General features: G+C 36.9%; 1 pseudogene; it reads left to right on the top strand.

Moving 5' to 3' along the window:
- Positions 1 to 3504: 3504 nt before the first annotated feature.
- On the top strand, positions 3505 to 6898 carry LOC148007233 (small ribosomal subunit protein eS21 pseudogene; annotated as a pseudogene).
- The last annotated feature ends 2601 nt before the right edge of the window (positions 6899 to 9499 follow it).

Here is a 9499-nt window from a genome sequence, read left to right as displayed (position 1 = left end):
AAATAAAAAAAAGTGTCACTATGTCACTATATTCTTTCTTAATGTGAATTTCAAGGTATATAATTCAACATAATAATAAAATGCTTGAAGAATCTCAGCTGACTTTAATCTTTGCTCATGCCTTTATTCATAGGACTCATAAAAGATAGGCAAGTAGACCTCTATGCGTTTGATTCCAGGCTGGACTACAAATTAATTTCCAGGCCATCCAAACTACACAAACAGAAGGTCTCTTTAAATGAATCAATACAAAAAGAATGCTTGAAGTAGTGAAGCTGCCCTGAAACCCAAGCACTGATGATCTAGAAGCCATGGAACTGGAGTACGAAGTCATCCTCAGGTTGTTTGTGAATTTGTGAGGACAGTAGTATACAGAATAAATTGTTGGAAAAACTATAAAAAAAGGAATAAATAAAAATATATTACTAAAGTGTAGAATAAAGAAACAACTGAAAAAGGAAAAAGAAAGATGAAAGAATAGAGAAATATTAATAAATAAATAAATAAATAAATAACAAAAAAGCTCTTTTGGGAATACAATGTTAATAATGTTAATTCCTCCCCGGACCACAGTTTTCACAAGTCTTTTAAATATATTTTCACAAAATAGGATACCAGTTCCTTTCTCTGTCAACAGAGATGATGCCCCCATAGCCTATTCCTTGTCTTTGTTGGTTTTCAAATACCTCCTGGGTTTCCCCTGCTAACAGTTTTATACCATTTCAGGGGTTTGGTTATGTTCACTGCAGAATTTGTTATCCAAATATCTCTGTAAAATAGGAAATTTTTACAACTATGGAATGATCCATACGTGAGACCATAGGATTAGAATTTCAGGAGATAAATGCCAATTCTTAGACTACTCTTCTGTAGTACTCCATCTATGGTAATTGTCACTAATTCCCAGGCCCTGTGTGTCTGCACCTCCACTTCACATTCCATGTTGTTTGCTGACAGGAGTCTTTTTCAACCCAAACATAGATCAACTACATCACTTACATAAAATGAGAGAATGTTTAAAATGAACTTTTACCAATTACGTGCCAGTGCAAATGTTTCTATATATCAAGAGCAAATGCAATGACCAATTAGGAGCAATTAGGAATAAGCCATCTCTGAATTCTCAGTGTCACAAGGAGGGATGCAGAAGGACAATGAACTAATGCTAACAGCAAGAATTTGCTTCATGTCCATGATGAATGAGGGGTGCCTGAGAGCCTTTCCAATATCCAGAGTTTTCTTTAAACTCTGAAGAACAGCTGAATTGAGAGTCATGAAGGACAGAAGTAAATAATCTTTGTCTCCCTTTCTTCAAGCCACATTTTCTAACAAATTATATATTACCATATAGTTGTCCTTCAGTCTTTAAGAACAATATGTATATAGTCCACTTCATATTAGTTTATGAACTAATTTATGCAAGTAGTCAAATTTTATGTCATCATATTTGGGGATATTTTGCTCTAAACTTCTTTTTTTTTATTAACTTGAGTATTTCTTATTTACATTTCGAGTGTTATTCCCTTTCCCGGTTTCCAGGCCAACATCCCCCTCCCCCCTCCCCTTCCTTATGGGTGTTCCCCTCCCCATGCTCCCCCCCATTGCCGCCCTCTCCCCAACAGTCTAGTTCACTGGGGGTTCAGTCTTAGCAGGACCCAGGGCTTCCCCTTCCACTGGTGCTCTTACTAGGCTATTCATTGCTACCTATGAGGTCAGAGTCCAGGGTCAGTCCATGTATAGTCTTTAGGTAGTGGCTTAGTCCCTGGAAGTTCTGGTTGCTTGGCATTGTTGTTCACATGGGGTCTCGACCCCCTTCAAGCTTTCCAGTTCTTTCTCTGTTTCCTTCAACGGGGGTTCTATTCTCAGTTCAGTGGTTTGCTGCTGACATTCACCTCTGTATTTGCTGTATTCTGCCTGTGTCTCTCAGGAGAGATCTACATCTGGCTCCTGTCGGCCTGCACTTCTTTGCTTCATCCATCTTGTCTAATTGGGTGGCTGTATATGTATGGGCCACATGTGGGGCAGGCTCTGAATGGGTGTTCCTTCTGTCTCTGTTTTAATCTTTGCCTCTCTATTCCCTGCCAAGGGTATTCTTGTTCCCCTTTTAGAGAAGGAGTGTAGCATTCACATTTTGATCATCTGTCTTGAGTTTCATGTGTTCTAGGCATCTAGGATAATTCAAGCATTTGGGCTAATATCCACTTATCAATGAGTGCATACCATGTGTGTTTTTCTGTGATTGGGTTACCTCACTCAGCATAATATTTTCCAGTTCCAACTATTTCCCTATGAATTTCATAAAGGCATTGTTTTTGATAGCTGAGTAATATTCCATTGTGTAGATGTGCCACATTTTCTGAATCCCTTCCTCTGTTGAAGGGCATCTGGGTTCTTTCCAGCTTCTGGCTATTATAAATAAGGCTGCTATGAACATAGTGGAGTACGTGTCTTTTTTATGTGTTGGGGCATCTTTTGGGTATATCCCCAAGAAAGGTATAGCTGGATCCTCAGGCAGTTCAATGTCCAATTTTCTGAGGAACCTCCCGACTGATTTCCAGAATGGTTGTACCAGTCTGCAATCCCACCAACAATGGAGGAGTGTTCCTCTTTCTCCACATCCTCGCCAGCATTTGCTGTCACCTGAGTTTTTAATCTTAGCCATTCTCACTGGTGTGAGGTGAAATCTCAGGGTTGTTTTGATTTGCATTTCCCTTATGACTAAAGATCTCTTTACAGATGGTTGTGAGCCACCATGTGGTTGCTGGGAATTGAACTCAGGACCTCTGGACGAGTAGTCGGGTGCTCTTAACCACTGAGGCATCTCTCCAGCCCAGAAAAAACATTTTTAAATACTAATACCTACTTTTTTTATTTTGGAAAAATCCATGAAAGCAATATATTTTAAATATCAAAGTATAAAATTTGAAAGAGACAGACATTGCTAAGTTATTGGAAAATTTTTAGAAAATTATAAAAATAGAAATATTATTGAAGTGAGTTTTAAATAATCAGCATAATGTTATCTTTAGATACTAAGAAAAAGTATTTTCAATTCATGAGTCTCAGTGGTCAAAACTGCTTTTTAGAAAGTAAAAATGTTCAGTAAAATGATAGTAGATAGAGATAGTTCCCCTTTAAGAGCCACGACATCACTAGTCCTGAGAATTTGGATAAGGTGCCAGATCCGATTCCACTCCTGCTGAGCAGACTTTAAGTCCAATTAGACAGCTGTTGGTAACTACCAAAATATTAGTGCCACGATTGCATTCTTAGAGCTGTCCTACCACCCCTGTCTTCACTGTACATTATAGGTGTCCCTGTGAGGTAGAATTACTTGTCACTTCCCTCCTTTGGATGCTTGCATAGAAACTTCAACACAACTATCCCAAAGGTTCAGGGAACATCTCAAGTGAGGAAATCTGCAGAAAGATTGTTTCTCTTAGAAAAGGGAAGCTACACCAATGGTAGCTCAACAGTCTGACTGAGAGCAGGAATGGCCTCAGCATGCAGAATGACACCTGCGAGTTTGTGGACCTGTATGTGCTTCGGAAATGATCCATGAGAAAGTGCATCATTGCTGCCAAGGACAATGCATACATCCAGATAAATGTGGCCGAGGTTGACTGGGGTACAGGGCAATTTAATGGCCAGTTTAAGATCTACAGAACCTGTTGGGCCATTCGCAGGATGGGCGAGTCAGGTGATTGTATTCTCCGATTGGCTAAGGCTGACAGATTTGCCTCAAGATCTTTTGTACAGAAGACATCGGGTATAATTTTTATAAATAAAAGTAATAAATAACTGTGGGAAAAAAACAAAAAACAAAACAACAAAAACAACAGCAGCAGCAACAACAACAACAACAAAAACAACAAAAACGGTGTGAATGACTAAACTAGACCTGAACAAGTACAACACCAATAAGTGTGCTACCCTGGAAAGGTAAAATTTCATAGGGCTCCACTACAATGCAACCTTGAGATCATATAGAAGTAACACTAAACATGTGAACAAATTGTGTTTATATATTTGTTCATATATATGTATAAATAATAAGTAACGAAAAAGCAGGACATGAATCCGAGGGGGGGTGGCAGAGAGAATATGGGAAGGGATATGTTGTAATCAGAGTGTTACCAAAACAAAAACAACAAACATAAAAGGATGTGAAGGTGAGAAAGATTAAAGTATCAGAGACAAAGTTTGGGGAAGTTGCACTTAAGGAATCAGGGTTTGACATTATCAATATGGACTGTGTTAGTTAGTATGGAATTTTCATGAATTTTTAAAAATGATTAGTTTAGGAAACAAAAGGAGAAATGCACTGAAAACTGTAAATGGAGGGGGCAATACTGCTAACTACAATCAAGAATATAATATTCCCTTGACTCTATGTAACATTCAGAGTTAGGGAAATGTGTTTATCCTACTCCTGTTTGTCAGGAATAAAGTTGAAAATTAATATACTGATTTTTGCTTATTATTGATTGTTGATTTTCCATTTTAAAGATGATGCTTTCTTTCCTTTTACTTTTAATTTCGAGACAGGTTTTTTTGTTTTTTGCTTTTCTTTTTCTTTTCTTTTTTAATGTAGCACAGTCTGTCCTGAAATTCAGAACTCAGAGATCCACCTGGCTCTGCTTTCCAAGTGCTAGAATTAAAGATATTATGATGTAGAAATAGGAAAAAGATTTTAACTACTTCAGATCAACAATGAGCATCTCACTGACAAACAATGAAAAGAGAATTAATAAAGTATTCTTCTTTATATGTTTATATACTATAATCATTCACACATGCCTCAGCCTTTGACATGGGGAGAGTCCCAAGGAAATTACTCTAAAACTACTTTATCTCAGCAACGTGCAGATGGATTTGATGACCATAAGGACAGTAGAGATGAAGGAGGGACACATTGAAAGAGGGAAGCAGATCTCCTATTGGTACTTATCTTTAGTCAGAAATTAAAATCAGGACAGCAACATTAAGAACTAGGAAGCTACAACTTTGTACCCTACTACTCTCTTGTGAGTATCCCCAGACTCCTGCCTAGATTCCTTCTCTTCTTTGATTGGTATCATCTATAGGTTCACAGTTAATGACAGTCCCAATCATTTAGTGAGTTGAGGACAGAATAGGGAAGAAGTTTGTAAAAAAGTGCTCCAATGTCTCCTACAAAGGTTTCTGCAGTGCTCTTCCTCACTGTGTGAACATGGAATTCTCTCTTTAGTGAAAATAAATCATCTTCCAGAGAATTTGCAGAATATGTGATGTGCTTTTATCCACATTCCTTCATGGACAGTGTAGAAAGCAACTAATATAAATTATAAATATTGAGGGACAGTGAGCCTGAAGATGGACCTTTTACTTCAACCTTTTAAGGAAGCCAAAACCGTTGATCCTGTTGATAGTGTAACTGACCAAGAGAGTTTAAAAGATTTTACTAAGGTAAAAGAAATGGAGAGAGGATTCAGTTAATGCATGTGATGTTTGATCCCAATTCATCAAATTAAACCTTTATCATTTTGTTGGATCAGGAGAGCATGGACAACAATGTGCAGGTGCACATCATGGCAGAGGCCACAAAGTATACCATATGTCTTCCTCTATTGCTTCTTGCCTCATCAGCTTGAGAAATAGAATCGCCATGAAGAAGAATCTCTACATAGCCTTCTATATTCACCTGACCCCAACCCCAATTCTAAGGTTATAGATATCATACACACACGTCTGGCTTTTTATGTAAGTGCTCGGAATTAAATTTGGGTTCTAATGTTTGAACAGCAGGTTGTCTTATCCAGTGAGTAAGCAGAAGATGAAGTCAACCAGGAGCAGATTGTGGAAAAGAATTGGACTTTTCTAATGGAACAGATGGGTAAACATGTCCTGTCTGTCACCACCTTTGAAAACATTTGCTTCTCAGGTACCTACAATCTATTGATTTCTGGCTAGTTTTTCTGTTTTTATTAAAATACACTTGACTTTCAAAGATCTCAATGATTTCTTATTTCATGTAAAAAAAGAAAATAAAAAGTATTTTTAAAAAAGAGTCAAACATTTCAATCTATTTAGCTTAAGATAAGGATGTAGATAAGAGCCTTGAAGGTACCTACCTGGGTCTGAAACAAAATGCCATTATTAAAGAAAAATGAAAAATCCAAAAATATCTTTCTTTGAAAAACCAAAAGAAAGAAGACACATGCAAAAGAGTATAGACGTGGTGAGAAAAAAAAGATAAAGAAAACAATGCAGAAAAGAAACAAAGAGAGAGGCTAAGTAAAGACAAGAAAGAAGAAAATGAGGTGATATCAATAAGAGAAACTCAGCAGCAGCTTACTGGAGGAACATGGGTCACTCAGCTGAAGGAGGATTTGAAGCAGTCTACTCTGACCTGAGATGGAAATAGGTGTGGTTTCACTCAAAAGTTCATTTAAGTCCCCACTTCCTAAACAGTACCTGAGTGACTTTCCCTTAACCTATATATGTCTTGAGATTTGCTCTCTCCCTCTCTGTCTCCCTTCATCCCTCCCTCTGTCCCTTTTTCCTTTCCTTCCTTAACTCTCCCTTTTTACTTATTTCCTTCATTTCTTCCTTCCATTCTTCATTCCTTCCCTTCTTTTTCTATCTTTTTAAGAATTTCTTTCTTCTTCCCTTCCTACCTCACTCCATCATTCTTGTTTGTAGCATGGTTTTGAAATATATTCTTCGTACCTATTTTAAGTACAACTGAGATTAATAGAGACACTCAGGAAGAAGATAAGAGCACATGCCTGCCTTCTTCAGAGATTATTTTCTAATGTCTTTCATGTTTACTACTCTTGTGCTGTGTTCATTTACCTTAGTGATTGATGACACCATAATTATGCCTGTAACCTTGAGAAGTGAAATTCTCTGCTGAAACCGTGGCGAGGTATCCCTGTCACTTAAAGAGGTAATGTTCTCCTGGTGTTCTTTCCCAGAGGATTGATGATTTTTAACTGGCCCAATTTTGGACCTCTGATGACAGCATCTCCACAAGGATCTTCAGTAACATTTAATCACCTTGCTCTCAGAAAACAATACAAAACTAAACAAACCAAGAAGTGCAAACTACATGAGCTTCTTCTCCAAGGAATCAGTTAGTAATCGGAACAGAAACTTTTTTGTCAATCCTTGGAGCACAAAACTTATAGCAAAATTTCCATGCAGACTGAACTTCAAAGCAAGTAAAGTTTAAGAAAGTTGCATGAACTTTTACCCTATCACCCAGCCTCTTAGGCAGTTTTCACATTAAAAAAGAAAAAGAAAAAAAGTTACATAGACACACAGGGCAAATTGCTAAATGAGGTGCCTATTAACATACCAAAGCAGATGCCAGATGCCATAATCTCAGACACTTGCAAGAACCTCTCCAGAGTCTTGACTCCTGTCTATGTTTCTCACCCCAGCCTTTAAAATGAATCCTATCTAGCCCCTTATCTCCCAGAGACTAAGCCAAAAACCAAAGAGCATATATGGCCTAGTTTGTGGCTTCAGGCACATATGTAGCAAGAGGACTGCTTTGTAGGGCATCAGGGAATTGGGATGCATTTAATCAGGTGTAAAGTCCATGCCCCAAGGAAGAGGGATGCTGGTAGGGTTGAGGTATAGATGGTGGGCACTTGTGTGCCCTCTCAGAGGCAGAGAGTTGCGGGGAGAGGGTATCTATGGGAATGGGGACCAGAAAATGGAGCAATTTTTGGAATGTAAATAAATAGAATAATTTACTAAAAAAGAAATAAAATGGTTCCAAAAATGAAAAAAAGGAAGGAAAAAATCATATCCAGTATTAAATATGGAATTTAGGAAGCCTCTTAATTTGGAGGATGTTCAAGTGTAAATTGTGTTTTGTAAGAAAAAGAATCCTTAACAACACATGAGAAGCTTCTGGTCAGAATAAGTATAGAATGAGTAAAAATTTCTCACATATTTTGGAGCTGGTCATGAAGAGATAATTTCTGTAATATGTAGAGAAAGCTCACAAATACTTTATTAGACAATAGGCTAAATTTAAATCAGAGATGATTTAAAACAGTGTTAAGTTTCATAAAAAGAAAAATAAAGATAATTGTCCTTTTATGAATTGGGCAAATGAAAGTAAAAGAAAATGAGATCTTAAAAGTGTGTATGCAGGTCTAAAAAACAGTTGAAACTTGTGCTCATAGTTTAACAGTTTCACAGAAATTTAGCAAGCAAAATTAAGAATGGTAATCTGGGGTGATGATGGCACATGCCTTTAATCCTGGTACTTTGGAGACAGAGGTAGGTAAACCTCTGTGAGTTCAAAGCTAGCCTAGTCTACAGAATGACTTGCAGGAATATCAGAATACAGAGACAGCCTCTATCTCAAATAAATAAATAAATAAATAAATAAATAAATAAATAAAAATAAAAAATAAAAAGAAATATAAAGAAAGAAAGGAAAACAATGGCTAGTGTACTACAGAGCTATGGTAATAAAAACTGCATGGCATTGACATAAATGCCGAAATGTTGATCAAGGGAATTGGATTAAAGACCAAACATTAAATTCACCATCCTAATGGTGACTGAATTTCTAGGAAGATTCAATAAATACATAATGGGGGGGGTGGCATCTTTAACAAATGTTGCTGTTCTAACTAAATGCCAGTATGTAGAAGATTGCAAATAGGCCTACATTTACAACCCTGGGTAAAACTCAAGTCCAAGTAAATCAAAGGCCCCAATATAAACCAGATATACTGAATCTGGTAGAAGAGATGTGGGGAACAATCTTGAATTATTGGCAATTGAAACATTTTCTTAAACAGAAGACAAAAGGATGGGCACTAATGCCATCAACTAATAAATTGGAGCTCATGGGACCAAAACATCTTTAAGGCAAAGGACACCATCAATAGGAACAAATGGCTGTACATCTAATTAGAAAAGGCTTTTCCCAACCCTACATCTAACAGTGAGCTAATATACAAAACATACAAAGAACTCAAGTAATTACATATGAATAAAACAGATAACCCAATTAAAAAATGGGGTAAAAATTTAAAAAAGAAACTCTTAACAAAGGTATTTCATAAGAACCATTTAAAGAAATGTTCAATATTGTTAGATTCTTAGCCATAGCCACCTGGAAAATGCAAATAACAAGGGCTTTGCAATTTTATCTTACTTCTGTCAGAATGGCTATAATTAAAAACACAATTGATAGCTAATGCTGGCAAGGATATCCCACAATAGAAACATTACTCCCATTTTGGTTATAGTGCATTCCTGTACAGTTACTTGTAAATCAATATGATAACTTCCCAGAAAACTTGGAGTACGTCTACCTCAAGAATCAGCTATAACAGATTTGGACACACACCCAGAATATGCCCTATGACATCAAAAAGCACTTACAAATCTAGGTTAATAGCCACTTAACTCATTATAGAAAGAAACTAGAAACAGCCTAGACGTTCCTCAACAGGAGAACGAAGAATGGATAAAAATATGTGGT

The sequence above is a fragment of the Rattus norvegicus genome, chromosome 1 (assembly GCF_021556685.1).
Source record: "Rattus norvegicus strain SHRSP/BbbUtx chromosome 1, alternate assembly SHRSP_T2T, whole genome shotgun sequence".
Taxonomy (NCBI): domain Eukaryota; kingdom Metazoa; phylum Chordata; class Mammalia; order Rodentia; family Muridae; genus Rattus; species Rattus norvegicus.
This window is presented reverse-complemented; position numbering and strand designations above follow the sequence as displayed.